Source organism: Globicephala melas, chromosome 4, assembly GCF_963455315.2.
Source record: "Globicephala melas chromosome 4, mGloMel1.2, whole genome shotgun sequence".
NCBI classification, from domain to species: domain Eukaryota; kingdom Metazoa; phylum Chordata; class Mammalia; order Artiodactyla; family Delphinidae; genus Globicephala; species Globicephala melas.
The window spans coordinates 133,877,724-133,894,082 of NC_083317.1; positions in this window are offsets into that span (position 1 = coordinate 133,877,724).

Here is a 16,359-nt window from a genome sequence, read left to right on the forward strand (position 1 = left end):
TGAGCCGTGTGGAGGACAGGCTCTTGGTGTTCCAGCCAGGAGTCAGTGCTGTGCCTCTGAGGTGGGAGAGCCAACTTTAGGACACTGGTCAACAAGAAACCTTCTGGCTCCACATAATATCAAACAGCGAAAATCTCCCAGAGATCTCCATCTCAACACCAACACCCACCTTCATTCAACAACCAGCAAGCTACGGTGCAGGACACCCTATGCCAAACAACTAGCAAGACAGGAACACAAACCCACCCATTAGCAGAGAGGCTGCCTAAAATCATAGTAAGGCCACAGACACCCCAAAACACACCACCAGACGTGGACCTGCCCACCAGAAAGACAAGATCCAGCCTCATCCACCAGAGCACAGGCACTAGTCCCCTCCACCAGGAAGCCTACACAACCCACTGAACCAAACTTAGCCACTGGAGACAGACATCAAAAACAACAGGAACTACGAACCTGCAGCCTGCAAAAAGGTGACCCCAAACACAATAAGATAAGCAAAATGAGAAGACAGAAAAACACACCGCAGATGAGGGAGCAAGATAAAAACCCACCAGACCTAACAAATGAAGAGGAAATAGGCAGTCTACCTGAAAAAGAATTCAGAATAATGATAGTAAAGATGATCCAAAATCTTGGAAATAGAACAGACAAAATGCAAGAAACATTTAACAAGGTCCTAGAAGAACTAAAGGGGAAATAAGCAATGATGAACAACACAATAAATGAAATTAAAAATACTCTAGATGGGATCAATAGCAGAATAACTGAGGCAGAAGAACGAATAAGTGACCTGGAAGATAAAAGAGTGGAAATAACTACTGCAGAGCTGAATAAAGAAAAAAGAATGAAAAGAACTGAGGACAGTCACAGAGACCTCTGGGACAACATTAAATGTACCCACATTCGAATTATAGGGGTCCCAGAAGAAGAAGAGAAAAAGAAAAGGACTGAGAAAATATTTGAAGAGATTATAGTTGAAAACTTCCCTCATATGGGAAAGGAAATAGTCAATCAAGTCCAGGAAGCACAGAGAGTCCCATACAGGATAAATCCAAGAAGAAACACACCAAGACACATATTAATCAAACTACCAAAAATTAAATACAAAGAAAAAATATTAAAAACAGCAAGGGTAAAACAACAAATAACACACAAGGGAATCTCCATAAGGTTAACAGCTGACGTTTCAGCAGCAACTCTGCAAGCCAGAGGGAGTGGCAGAACATATTTAAAGTGATGAAGGAGAAAAACCTACAACTAAGATTACTCTACCCAGAAAGGATCTCATTCAAATTTGATGGAGAAATTAAAACATTTACAGACAAGCAAAAGCTGAGAGAGTTCATCACCACCAAACCAGCTTTACAACAAATGCTAAAGGAACTTCTATAGGCAGGAAACACAAGAGAAGGAAAAGATCTACAATGACAAACCCAAAACAATTAAGAAAATGGTAATTGGAACATACATATCGATAATTACCTTAAATGTAAATGGATTAAATGCTACCACCAAAAGACACAGATTAGCTGAATGGATACAAAAACAAGACCCATATATATTCTGCCTACAAGAGACCAACTTCAGACCTAGAGACACATACAGACTGAAAGTGAGGGGATGGAAAAAGATATTCCATGCAAATGGAAATCAAAAGAAAGCTGGAGTAGCAATTCTCATATCAGATGAAGTAGACTTTAAAATAAAGGCTATTACAAGAGACAAAGAAGGACACTACATAATGATCAAGGGATAGATCCAAGAAGAAGATATAACAATTGTAAATATTTATGCACCCAACATAGCACCATATGCACCTCAATACATAAGGTAAATACTAACAGCCATAAAAGGGGAAATTGACAGTAACACAATCATAGTAGGGGACTTTAATGCCCCACTTTCAACAATGGACAGATCATCCAAAATGAAAATAAATAAGGAAACACAAGCTTTAAATGATACATTAAATAAGATGGACTTAATTGATATTTATAGGACATTCCATCTAAAAACAAATGAATACACATTTTCTCAAGTGCTCATGGAACATTCTCCAGGATAGATCATATCTGGGGACAGAGATCAAGTCTTGGTAAATTTAAGTAAATTGAAATTGTATCAAGTATCTTTTCCGACCACAACGCTATGAGGCTAGATATCAATTACAGGAAAAGATCTGTAAAATAAACAAATGAATGGAGGCTAAACAATACACTACTTAATAACGAAGTGATCACTGAAGATATCAAAGAGGAAATCAAAAAATACCTAGAAACTAATGACAATGGTGACACAATGACACAAAACCTATGGGATGCAGCAAAAGCAGTTTTAAGAGGGAAGTTTATAGCAATACAATCCTACCTTAAGAAACAGGAAACATCCCAAATAAACAACCTAACCTTGCACCTAGAGCAATTAGATAAAGAAGAACAAAAAACCCTCAAAGTTAGTAGAAGGAAAGAAATCATAAAAATCAGATAAGAAATAAATGAAAAAGAAATGAAGGAAACTATAGCCAAGATCAATAAAACAAAAAGCTGGTTGTTTGAGAAGATAAACAATATTGATAAACCATTAGCCAGACTCATCAAGAAAAAAAGGGAGAAGAATCAAATCAATAGAATTAGAAATGAAAAAGGAGAAATAACAAGTGACACTGCAGAAATACAAAAGATCATGAGAGATTATTACAAGCAACTCTATGCCAATAAAATGGACAACCTGGAAGAAATGGACAAATTCTTAGAAATGCACAACCTGCCAAGAATGAATCAGGAAGGAATAGAAAATATGAAGAGACCAATCACAAGCACTGAAATTGAAACTATGATTAAAAATCTTCCAACAAACAAAAGTTCAGGACCAGATGGCTTCACAGGTGAATCCTATCAAACATTTAAAGAAGAGCTAATACCTATCCTTCTCTAACTCTTCCAAAATAGAGCAGAGGGAGGAACACTCCCAAACTCATTCTATGAGGCCACCATCACCCTGATACCAAAACCAGACCAATATGTCACAAGGAAAGAAAATTACAGGCCAGTATCACTGATGAACATAGATACAAAAATCCTCAACAAAATACTAGCAAACAGAATACAACAGCACATTAAAAGGATCATACACCATGATCAAGTGGGGTTTATTCCAGGAATGCAAGGATTCTTCAATATAGGCAAACCAATCAACGTGATACACCATATTAACAAATTGAAGGAGAAAAACCATATGATCATCTCAATAGATGCAGAGAAAGGTTTTGACAAAATTCAACACCCATTTATGATAAAAACCATGTAGAAAATAGGCTAGAGGGAACTTTCGTCAACATAATAAAGGCTGTATATGACAAACCCACAGCAAACATCATCCTCTATGGTGAAAAACTGAAAGCATTTCCACTAAGATCAGGAGCAAGACAAGGTTGAACACTCTCACCACTCTTATTCAACATAGTTTTGGAAGTTTTAGCCACAACAAGCAGAGAAGTAAAGGAAATAAAAGGAATCCAAATCACAAAAGAAGAAGAAAAGCTGTCACTCTTTGCAGATGACAAGATACTATACATAGAGAATCCTAAATATGCCACCAGAAAACTAATAGAGTTAATCAATGAATTTGGTAAACTAGTAGGATACAAAATTAATGCACAGAAATCTCTGGCATTCCAATACCCTAATGATGAAAAATCTGAAAGGGAAATTAAGAAAACACTCCCATTTCCCATTGCAACAGAAAGAATAAAATATCTAGGAATAAACCTCCCTAAGGAGACAAAAGACCTGTATGCAGAAAATTATAAGACACTGATGAAAGAAATTAAGGATGATACAAATAGATGGAGAGATATACCATGTTCTTGGATTGGAAGAATCAACATTGTGAAAATGACTCTACTACTCAAAACAATCTGCAGATTCAATGCAATCCCTACCAAACTACCCCTGGCATTTTTCACAGAACTAGAACAAAAAATTTCACAATTTGTACGGAAACACAAAAGACCCTGAATACCCAAAGCAATATTGAGAACAAAAAACGGAGCTGAAGGAATCAGGCTCCTTGACTTCAGACTATACTACAAAGCTACAGTAATCAAGACAGTATGGTACTGGCACAAAAACAGAAAGATAGATCAATGGAACAGGATAGAAAGCCCAGAGATAAATCGACGCACATATGGTCACCTTATCTTTGATAAAGGAGGCAGGCATGTACAGTGGAGAAAGGACACCTCTTCAATAAGTGGTACTGGGTAAACTGGACAGGTACATGTAAAAGTATGAGATTAGAACACTCCCCAACACCATACACAAAAATAAGCTCAAAATGGATTAGAGACTTAAATGTAAGACCAGAAACTATTAAACTCTTAGAGGAAAACATAGGCAGAACACTCTATGACATAAATCACAGAAAGATCTTTTTTGACCCACCTCCTAGAGAAATGGAAATAAAAACAAAAATAAACAAATGGGACCTAATGAAACTTCAAAACTTTTGCACAGCAAAGGAAACCATAAACAAGACGAAAAGACAACCCTCAGAATGGGAGAAAATATTTGCAAATGAAGCAACTGACAAAGGATTAATCTCCAACATTTACAAGCAGCTCGTGCAGCTCAGTATCAAAAAAACAAACAACCCAATCCAAAAATGGGCAGACATTTCTCCCAAGAATATATACAGATTGCCAACAAACTCATGAAGGAATGCTCAACAACATTAATCATTACAGAAATGCAAATGAAAACTACAATGAGATATCATGTCACACCAGTCAGAATGGCCATCTTCAAAAAATCTACAAACAATAAATGCTGGAGAGGGTGTGGAGAAAAGGGGACACTCTTGCACTGCTGGTGGGAATGTGAATTGGTACAGCCACTATGGAGAACAGTATGGAGGTTCCTTTATAAACTACAAATAGAACTACCATATGACCCAGCAATCCCACTACTGGGCATATACCCTGCGAAAACCAAAATTCAAAAAGAGTCATGTACCAAAATGTTCATTGCAGCTCTATTTACAATAGCCAGGAGATGGAAACAACCTAAGTGTCCATCATCAGATGAATGGATAAAGAAGATGTGGCACATATATACAATGGAATATTACTCAGCCATAAAAAGAAACGAAATTTAGTTATTTGTGCTGAAGTGGATGGACCTGCAGTCTTTCATACAGAGTGAAGTAAGCCAGAAAGAGAAAGAAAAATACCGTATGCTAACAAATATATATGGAATCTAAGAAAAAAAATGTCATGAAGAACCTAGGGGTAAGACTGCAATAAAGACACAGACCTATTAGAGAATGGACTTGAGGATATGGGGAGGGGGAAGGGTAAGCTGGGACGAAGTGAGAGAGTGGCATGGACATATATACACTACCCAACGTAAAATAGATATCTAGTGGGAAGCAGCCACATAGCACAGGGAGATCAGCTCGGTGCTTTGTTACCACCTAGAGGGGTGGGATAGGGAGGGTGGGAGGGAGGGAGACGCAAGAGGGAAGAGATATGGGAATATATGTATATGTATAACTGATTCACTTTGTTATAAAGCAGAAACTAACACACCATTGTAAAGCAATTATACTCCAATAAAGATGTTAAAAATAAAATAAAATACTTGATATAAAAAAAAAGTCTTTAAAAAAAGTGGGGGACGGATAAATTAGGAATTTGGGATTAACATATACACAGTACTATATATAAAATAGATAACCAACAAGGACCTACTGTATATCACAAGGAACTATACTCAGTATCTTATAATAACCTATAATGGAAAAGAATCTGAAAAAGAAACAAAATACACACACACACACACACACACACACACACACACGCACATAACTGAATCACTGTGCTTTACACCTGAAACTAACACAAGATTGTAAATCAACTATACTTCAATAAGAAAGTAGAAAAAATATCGAATTACTATGTTGTGTGCCTGAAAAAGAATGTACTTTTATTTTGATAGCATTTAGATTATACTTACATTGTTTTGGTCAGTTGTACACCAATAATATTTGAAAAAACGAATCTGAAAAAACTGTTAAAAATAAAGAGAAAAGCTGGAATTTATAAAAGTTGAGTCACATTTACCTACTTAAAAAATTTAAAATTTCCTCCAGGGCTTCCCTGGTGGCACAGTGGTTGAGAGTCCGCCTGCTAATGCAGGGGACACGGGTTCGTGCCCCGGTCCGGGAGGATCCCACATGACGCAGAGCCGCTGAGCCTGTGCGTCCGGAGTCTGGGAGAGGCCACAACAGTGAGAAGCCCGCATACCACAAAAAAAAAAAAAAAAAAAATTTCCTCCACCAAAAATCCCAAAGAAACAATAAACGAAATTAATAGGCATAAAACAGACTGGGAAAAAATTTGCTACACATATGATAGAAAAGGGAGTAGTAATGTCTTTATAATAATTCAGCTTAATTCATTGAACATTAAATCAAGTCCAATGGCAGTGATTATTTCTTTCCACACAAATCGGTATGGGATATTAAAGATTCTAATAAACACCTTTTACAAGGAAAACACTTTGTTTAGGAAAAATAATAAAAATTAGCTACCAAGATTTTTCATGCTGTATTCACAGTGTGAGGATTTGAACTGCTCACCATTCCCGGTCAGCCTGTTGCTGCTGCCTGTTCCTGTCTCTGTGTTTCTCCCTGTCCTGTCCATTCCATCTTCAGGGCCTTCCTCCCCACCTTCTCATGGCCAAACCTATTCTCCTATCAGGAATGATCTCGGATGCTGCCTTCTCCTTGAAATGTCCTTGATGACTTCCATCCCCCAACTAAAGACAATCTCCCCACTTTCTGAATCCTTACTCTCTTGTTGTATGGCTATTTAGGCCCTTGTCTTGGTTCTATTCTGAAATCATAAAACTTTAACAGCAGGATCCAGGCCTAACACATCATTGCCACCTAATACCATTCCTCTACAAAGTACATTAACTTTGATGAAATCCTAACGTGTGAGTAAGGAAGGAATGCACGATTGCTGAGTTTCCCTCTTAGCTAGGTAAACTTGATTCCTGAAGCTTTCTTCTAGGTAATAGGAATATACAGAACGTTCTTTGCTAAGAGTGTGCTACTAAGAATGATTAATAATATTGTTTTAGGAATTTATTTAAATTACAAAGCCTTTCTCTACCTCCTTCCCATCACTACACATCTGCCAAATGAATGTGTCTGGCATGGTAGCAGACACATAGCAGGTTCTCTGTAAATTGCCACTAATCCTGAATCTATTGCAGCCTTTCAAGTTGTAAAGAACTTCTAGAAACTATTAAATTTCTGTAAGACATAAACAGAAGGGATAGTGGCAAATTTGGTGCATTCACGTCAAAATGATCCAAGTGGTTTTTGATCCAAAATATCCTCCCTCTCCCCCAAATGCAGTGGTTTTAATGTGTCTGTAACCAAAGATAAGACACTATGTTGAAATCACTCTAATTATTATGAGAAATTCTTTTCTGTCAAGGTGAAAAGCACAATAGTGCACGGTTAAATGGCTGTCAGTCATCCCTACATTTAACAGCTTAGAGTTTGAAGAGCTTAAGCAAAGGAAGTTTCAAAGGGATTCAGAAACCCTGATGTCGTCTCTGGTCTGTATCAGTCACATTGTTTAGTAGAGATTAAACAGTAATTACCAAGGTTCGATGGAAGATTTGAAGGGTAACAATTTTCAAAAAGCCAAACTGATCAAACGTGTCAACACACTAAAGAAATCATAATGGGCAGAGAGGTTTGGAAGAATCTCTTGTATTCTAATAACTTCTGTGACAACATCCTGCTTGGATGTACAAAACAAGCCTTTTTACAAATCGTTCACCCAACTTGTATCATTCTACTGATGACTTCTCTCTAGAAGTACAGCTAATTTCCCAATCGTTAAAAAGTGCTAAACTTCATATGTTGCCTTGGTTCATAATCTGATTACTAAGAAACACAGAGACAGAATTTTCCTTTTTAAGGGAAAACAAAGGTCATCTTCTGCCCCTACTGGCTAGTGATGGACCTGAACAGTTACTATAGCAACACCATCTGTTGTCTGTAGAATGAAGGCCCATTGCCAGTTCCCCAACTCAAGTCACTTCTTTCAAAGCATCCTCCTTATTGTTTGTTAAAGCTGATCTTTTCTGATCATGCTTAAGAACAAGTGGTATCCTAGTCCACTAGATAAAGTTCAAGCTCCTTAACCTGGCACCAAGGTTCCCCATAGCCCTGGCCCTGTGTATTCAGATTTTCTGGTCCCTTCCTCACATCTTACATTCCAGGAGCGCCAGTCTTCTTGATAATTCCATGAATACATCCAGTTGTTTCATACTTCTGCACCCTCCACTGCTCGATCCTTTCTAGAGGACACTCCCTCTTCCTGACCACTTGGCCGCTCTACTCACCTTTCCATTCATTCATCTAATGATTATTGAAAATTACTGTGTGCCAGGCTATGTGTTAGACTCTGAGAACACTGCCATGAATAAGACCTTGTCCTGCCCTCATGGACCCAGGCAATCACAAGCTTCCTCCTCCTCTGTGGAGCCTTGCCCCAGCAGCACACCCACAGTGGACCCCTCCCCTCCACTTCCCTTGTTCCCAGTATGCATTGTCCTCATCACAGTGCCCTGTAATTACCTGCCTCCCTGACTAGACTGGAAGCTCATCAAGGCAGGGATCTTGTTTTCTCCATCACTCTGTGATATCTGGCTTATGATATGTGCTTTATAAACATTTGTAGGGAAGAAAGGGGGGGGAAGAGAGACTGCACGTTTCAACCATGGAAATTTCATGTTTTGAAGTATCTGCCCTCAGTGAAATGGCTGCTGCCTGCATTCTTGGTTGTCCCCCAGAGCCCCCATTCTGGCCTTCCCTGTTCTGTTAAAAAAATGTTTTGTTCTCCTTTCCTCTCCTAATTCTACCTGGGATTCCTTAGCATCCTGTTCATGACTGGCCTTTCTTCTTATACCCCATAGGAAATGTTGAGGGGAATTTAGGGCTTCAGAAATGAGGTGCCTCCATTTGGGAGGCTATGTCCTCCATGTGTAAAAGAAGCACCTAGTGGGTGATATTGTTACAAAGCTTTGCACTGATTTGTCCAGGACCCCACTTGGTGGCTGGGACCATGTTCCAAATAAGTTTCAACATCTGAGTCTTGATACAGTGTCTTGAACCCACCTAAATGTCTGGCACAGATGCTGAGGATGAAGAAAAAATACAATATTGGTTCCAAGGAAGCTCAGTAACTCTTGTATATAGTGCCAGATAGCCCAGCACACACTGACATCACCACAAAAAGAGAGAAAAAAAATTCTAGAAGCTGTTTTCATTTTGGCTTATAAGCAAGTTCTCTGTAATTTTAAGAAATAATTTTTTTATTTTATACTTTAGCAACATTTTGTTTGAGTTATAAATTAGGGTGGGTGTGCATGATAAGAATCTCAGGGCTTAAGGGCATTAAAGCCATGGCTCTCAAAGTGTGGTCTGGACCCAGAACACAAGCATCAGTTGGGAACTTGTTAGAAACAAATTCTGGGGCATACAGAACACCTGCGTCTTCCCAAGTGCCCTAAGTGATCCAGATGCCTGCTCAAGTGTGAGAACCACTGGTGTAAAGGCTTTAACCTGACCTTGATGTACAGAGGAGACTCAGATACTGAACCTGTAATTCAAAAAGCCATTTCTAATTCGGGATCTCTTGAAGCTCCACAAATGCTACCTCATTCACCCTCTCCACTCCCCAGTGACACAGGAAGGGGAGGCATCACTGCCCCTGTTTCAAATGAAAATAAAACTGAGTCTGGGGTAAACCGGCCACCAGCAGCATTTTCAGGGCTACAAAGTTACGTCTTTCTTGGTTCAAAGAACCAGAAGGACATTTGCATCTGTTGTTCTCTCCTCTCTTGTTGAGGGTTGGAAGAAGCTCTTGAAAATGTTTGTGGAAGATAATTACAAACCTGTCATGCTCAATGGGCAACTGGATATTTCCAAGATGCATAGGCTGATGCTGCCTGTAAGTGAAGCATGGCTCAGTCGTGGAGGGTTCCTGCTTAAGTGACAAGGCTTATACTCTGACATATTGAAGTTTCAATTGTCCCTTGGATCCTGTTAACATTTGGATGTATGTCAACAGCCATGATGGTTAATAAGCTCTAACTATTATTTCAGCTGGTGAATCTCCCCAAATGTAAGAGCAAAGCAGCTACTGTCTACTTGAGCAATCTCATGTCCGATGAGACTACGTGAGGGCATTTCTTCACAGCTCCTATGCAAAGACAGAGAAGCACCTGGAATCCAGAAAGCCATCATACTCTCATCTGTAATGAGTACCTCCCCAGACAGGTGTTTCAAAAGCTTGCTGCCCCTCATGTCAGTGTCCGCCAGTCCACCCCTCCCTCTCTGCCTTCCCCCACACACTTAGGAGTTTAGCTGTTACCTTTCTCTGTCCCTGAATCACTCACCACTCACCCATCAGGTTTCTGCTTTCCCAAACTCACTAACAGCACTCACCTGGCTCCCAGCTCCTCTCCTGTTCCCTTTGTTTCTGCAGGTTTATATCAGCTTCATTCCTTTGCTGTCACTTTAGTGGCACTCCAGGCAGGGATGAATGTGTATTTTTATTCCATGTTCCTAAAGCTCATTTTTATAAAACCATACAGTCTAGAAGGGAATTTAGATATTGTCTATTCAATCCAGCACTTTTTTTTTTTGGCAGTGAAATCTTTTTTAACACAATCTTATGTAGAAGTCTAATTTATAAAACAGGTAAGAGTGAAACTATTTTGGTTGAAGCTGGGAAAGGAGGAGAGTCTGCATCTAATTTCTCTTAAAATATTTAAAAATATTTGTTAAGGGCCTCTTCTGCACCAGGCACCATGTTAGACAGGGCTTCTGTCCCTGTGCTGCTCAGGGTCCCCCTCCCCACTTGCTAGCTCCTGGAGGTCCCCAAGGAACCCAGTTTGAAAATTACTGAGCTAGTCTAACTGAGGTCCAGAGAGAGAGTGAGTGCTTGGCCAAAGGACAGCCCTCCTGGTCTGCAAATTCAAACTTGGGATAACTGTACCTCATAAGTGTTACTGATGTACAATTAAACAAGTCACAGGGTGATGGCCAGGAGAAAAAATTGGGGAGCTGTGTTATAAGTGAGGCTTCTCACACAGAGATGTGGAATATGCTAGAAAAAGGTTATAAATTGTGCATAAACTCCTAACAAAATAGTGGTGAATGCTGGCACTCCTGAAAATTTCATCTTTATTCCTGCCATTCCCTTTTTTTTTTTTTTTACTTTTTATTTTATATTGGAGTATATAGCTGATTAACAATGTTGTGACAGTTTCAGGTACATGGTAAAGAGACTCAGCCATACATACACATGTATCCATTCTCCCAGAAACACCCCTCCTATCCAGGCTGCCATATAACATTGAGCAGAGTTCCCTTTGCTATACAGTAGGTCCTTGTTGGTTTTCCATTTTAAATATACCTGCCATTCCCTTTGAAGGGACTGCTTGTGGTCACACGACTGTGGGACATATATACAATGGAATGTTACTCAGGAATAAAAGGAACGAAACTGGGTCATTTGTAGAGACATGGATGGACCTAGAGACTGTCATACAGACTGAAGTAAGTCAGAAAGAGAAAAACAAATATCGTATATTAACGCATATATGTGGAATCTAGAAATATGGTGCAGATGAACCAGTCTGCAAGGCAGAAATAAAGATATGGACACAGAGAACAAACGTATGGACACCAATGGGGGAAGGGGGAGGTGGGATGAATTGGGAGCTTGGAATTGACATATATATGCTAATATGTATAAAATAGATAACTAATGAGAACCTGCTGTACAGCACAGGGAACTCCACTTCGCTGTACAGTAGAAACTAACACAACATTGTAAAACAACTATACACCAATAATATAAAAAATTAAAATAAAAATTCACCATCAAATTTCAAAGAAAAAAAAAATCTCACCCCTTTTCACCCAGGACCTATAAGAATAGAGTCATCTATCCCTTGGTATCCCTGAGGCATTGAACCCTTATGAATACCAAAACCTGTGGCTGCTCAAGTCCCCTGTACACAGAGGCCTAGTACAGTGAATACAGATGGCCCTCAGAGCTGAAGGAGCTTCTGTCCAGGGCTGGTTGAATCTGGGGAAGTGAAACCCGCAGATAACAGACTGTATCCTCTGCTATTCCATCTGTGTCAGGTGACAATTTATCATCCAATGCTAGAAGTTATCACAGTTGGGTTTGTTGGGTTAAAAAAAGAAGAAAATAAAAAATAGCATTTTATCCTTGAAGCACAGCAATCCCATTTATAGAGACCAACAATGCTAAAGAAATTTCGGCTTTGTTTTTCAGACCAAATCTCTTCTAGTAACTGGCTGACCTTCAAAGTGATGGTCCTTTCAGCTTGAATGAATATAGTGTTTCAATAGGACCAATGAGGTAGAAAAATTCCTCTCCCAGGAAACCTGTAAAACCTATTATTGTGCCCTGCCAGGCCACCATTGGATCACAGTGGACCACTGAATTTAATGATTTCATCCTTGGAGACCCAGGGTCGTTTCATCCTTGGAGACCCAGGATAAACAATTCTTCTTTGCATTTCCTGGCCCATGGGTCAGACATTCAACCTCTGTTGGCCTCAGTCTCCTCATCTGTCAAATGAGGTTGGATTAAAATATGTATAAAATTCTTTCCAAGCTTTCTCCTTGTTGAATATTCCATTAGAATCAGTAGGTATCAGTATATATTGGAATCTGAAGAGACTTACTCACCTAGAGTGCTGCAGCCCAGCACGTACTCCAAACATCTGGCCAGTGCTTCAATATCACTGTCCTGTCAGAACAAGAGAGATTTACTTCTGTGGGTGGTAGACATGGAAAAATGTTCTCGCCACACGTAGGCAAGACAAAACACAAAAAAATCCAGTTGCAAACTCATTGTACAATATGACCCTACTTTTTAAAAGAAAACTCTATATTTATATGTATATCTACTGGTACATCTCTTCCCTCATATCAATCTATATTTCTATTGCTCTATCTCTCTGATGGGAAGAGCATACACTAAAAATGTTAACCACAGTTTGACTGCCAGGTGGGATTAAGGGGGTATCTTTATTTTCTTCTTTTTGTGCTTATGTCTTTTGTAAATTTTTATAATAAATAAATATTACTTATTTAAACTATAAAAATGGTAAATAATATTAGAATGAAGAGGAAAATGTTCTATTCAATCTATAATCAATACAACGGGAATCAAGTAAACATATTTTCTTAGAGAGCATCTCTACTGCTCTTCTTTGGAAATTTATGGTCTTCAAGGAGTCATAAATCTAAGAATCATACTTCTTATTTACTTTAACCCTCAATAAAAGTCAGGCACCCACATGAGGATTTGAAGGGGGGTGATCCCACAACTGTATTTGATAACAAATATTATCTTTAGTGCAAAATAAATATCTGTCCTCTTCCCAGGAGGCTGGAAATATCCAAAACAGCTTCATAACAATCGGGGGAAATGTAAGCTCTTAATTATTTTCAGGTTTGTGGTTATATTGAGAGAAATTAATAATTTATGGCTCACCTGCTCTATTTCAAAACAAGCAACACATTTCATATTGTAGTAACTGTGGATTTTAGAAAAATGATAGACTTCCCTAAAACGTTACATAAATGTGTTGGGTTTTACTTTATAACATCTGGTGGGGTTTGGGCAGCCACTTTTTATGCATGTGGTAAAACCCAGCATCACTTCATTTTCCAACGTATAGAAGAGGAGTGATGAGGAAGGCATCCCTGGTCAGTACTGGTCAATTAGGCCAAAGCACTAATGGGAGACTCCAGTGCCCAGCCCAGGAATAGAGGGCAGGCACCAAGCATAGAAACCGAAGAAGGAAAAACAGGTCCCTCCCTTCTTCTATACTCTTGTGGTCTCCAAACTTAACAGGGGCAGCCTTGAGTCAGACAAGAACTTGGCAGAAAGAAAAGCTAAGCACACATCTGCATATGCAGGTGATGATGCCAACCAGACAAGGTGGACCTAAACCTGGCTTCTCCACTGACTGTACTGGTCAAGGCCAAGTGGCTTGACTTCTCAGGTCTTAGTTTCTGCATCTGTGAAACTAGTGGTTAAGTCAGATGATGGTTAAGGAAGCTTCCAGTGCTCAAACCCTACTTTTCTGGCTAAAGTGCCAGATGCACAGAGAGTGTGGTAAATTGCTTGCAAAGTCCCATCCTCGTGCTCTTATGCCATTCCTCACATCAAGAGGTGGCGATCTTCTGTCATCCCTGGAGCTGGCCCTGTAGCTTGCTTTGGGCCACAGCACAATGCAGAAGTAATGCTGTGACTTCTATAACTAGGCCTTAAGAGGCATGTAGCTTCCATTGTTTTACTCTCTTGGAAGCCAACAACCACATAAAGAAGTCCAGGCTGTCCTCCTAGAGAGATCATGTGGGGAGAGTCCCTGGAGCATGAGAGGCCATGGGAGGAAAAGAGAGACCCCCAGCCAACAACCAGCACTACCGTCGGACACACGAGTGAGGCCACTGTGGACACCCAAGCCAACCTCTCAGCCAAATGCAGCCTCAAGAGAGACTCTACACAGTATCATGTGGAGCAGAACAGCTGTCTTGTGAGCTCTGGCAATGCACAGAGTCATGAAAAACAAGAAATCGTCATTTTAAGCCACTAAGTTTTGGGATGTTTTGTTGTACAGTAAAAGATAACTGAGGCATGATTTTGAGTTCACTCAAATCAAATACTCAAGTATTTTCTGCTTTTATGTCCCAGCACCAGCACAGATCCTGCCATGCAACAAATGCTAAGTCTCATCTGTTCGGGTCTCCTCCAGCTTCTGTGATTTGCAAGGAAGGAAAACAGAAAAATGGCAGGAACTCTGGGTTCTCCCCTACTCAAAGTATTGTACTTTATTCCTGGGAAAGTGGAGGAAAAAGCACACTGCTTCTTAATTCTGCGTCCTGGTCAAGTCAGTTAACCTCTCTAAGCCTCAGTTTCTTTAATTATAAAGTGATGAGTATAAGTCTCCATCTCACACAGGGCTCTTATGAGATGCAAATGAAATAATACAAAGCCTTTACTAGAGTGTATGGCTCACTGGAAATATCCAGTCAATGGAAAAAGAGAGTTCAATAGAAGAGGATGGGATGGGCAAGGGACAGAGACATGAAATATAAAGAGGTTCCACTCACTGTGCTGGCCACACAGCATGAAAAGTCTCAGGAAGCAACTGAGTTGAACCAATGCAACAGAAACAAAATAACCAGAGACAGGGATGAAGGAAGCACCCAAATGGCTGTGATACATCAATCACATCTTCCCAACACAGAGGTTAGGATCACTGTCCATGGGTGTGGGAAGGGCAGAAATAATTCTAATACTATAGAATGAATGAATGAATACTAACTTTTATTAAGGTCTTAATATGTGCTATTGTTGTACCAGCTTACATCTATTAATTCATTTAAACTCTACCAGGTTTGCTATTTTTCTTCCCATTTAACAGTTGAGAAAACTGAGGCACAAACAGTTTCCATAATAGACCAAGTTCACGCAACTAGTTAGAGGTGCAAGGGGCAATGTCTCCAGGGCCTGACCTCTTAGCTACTCCACTACACGTACACAGAGTAGAAATCAGGGCTCCAAACCCAGAGCAGCCCACAATATTGTTGGAGGAACTAGGGTATAGACCCAAGAGAAGACCTAAGAACAATTCCTTGGGAGATATATATAAAATAGAGTGCAGCCTGGAAACAAGATGCAGCTAAAGAAGGGAAGGTGGGAGGGGTGGGTTCTTCATCAACAGATTCTGACTTCATGTTAAAAGAGCAGTTTAAGCAGAACAGCGATTCTCTAAATATGGCTTTGACCCAAGGGGTGTGTCTTCTCACGGTGGAGCAAGCAAATCCAGCTGTGATCCATGTGGGCATTTGGGACTTTTGCTGACTTCCCTTCCTGCCCCTGAAGACTGTAACCCCAGAGGTCATGGGCAATGACTGAGCTGAATCTTCATTCCCAACAAGGGACAAGTCATTTTCTATCTCTAGGCTGCAGAACAGGGTATTACAATTTAAACTGCCAACTACACCCATTGAAGACTTTGTAAAATTTTGAAATAATTTCAGACTTACAGAAAACTTGCAAAAATAATGTGAAAACTCCCACTTACCTTCCTCCCTGATGTCATTGCTATGCCATATTTATGTTATCATCCCCCATCTATGCAAACACACCAAAGTTTCTCAACCTGGCACTACTGACGTTTGGGCCGGATAATTCTGGCTAGTGTGCTGGAA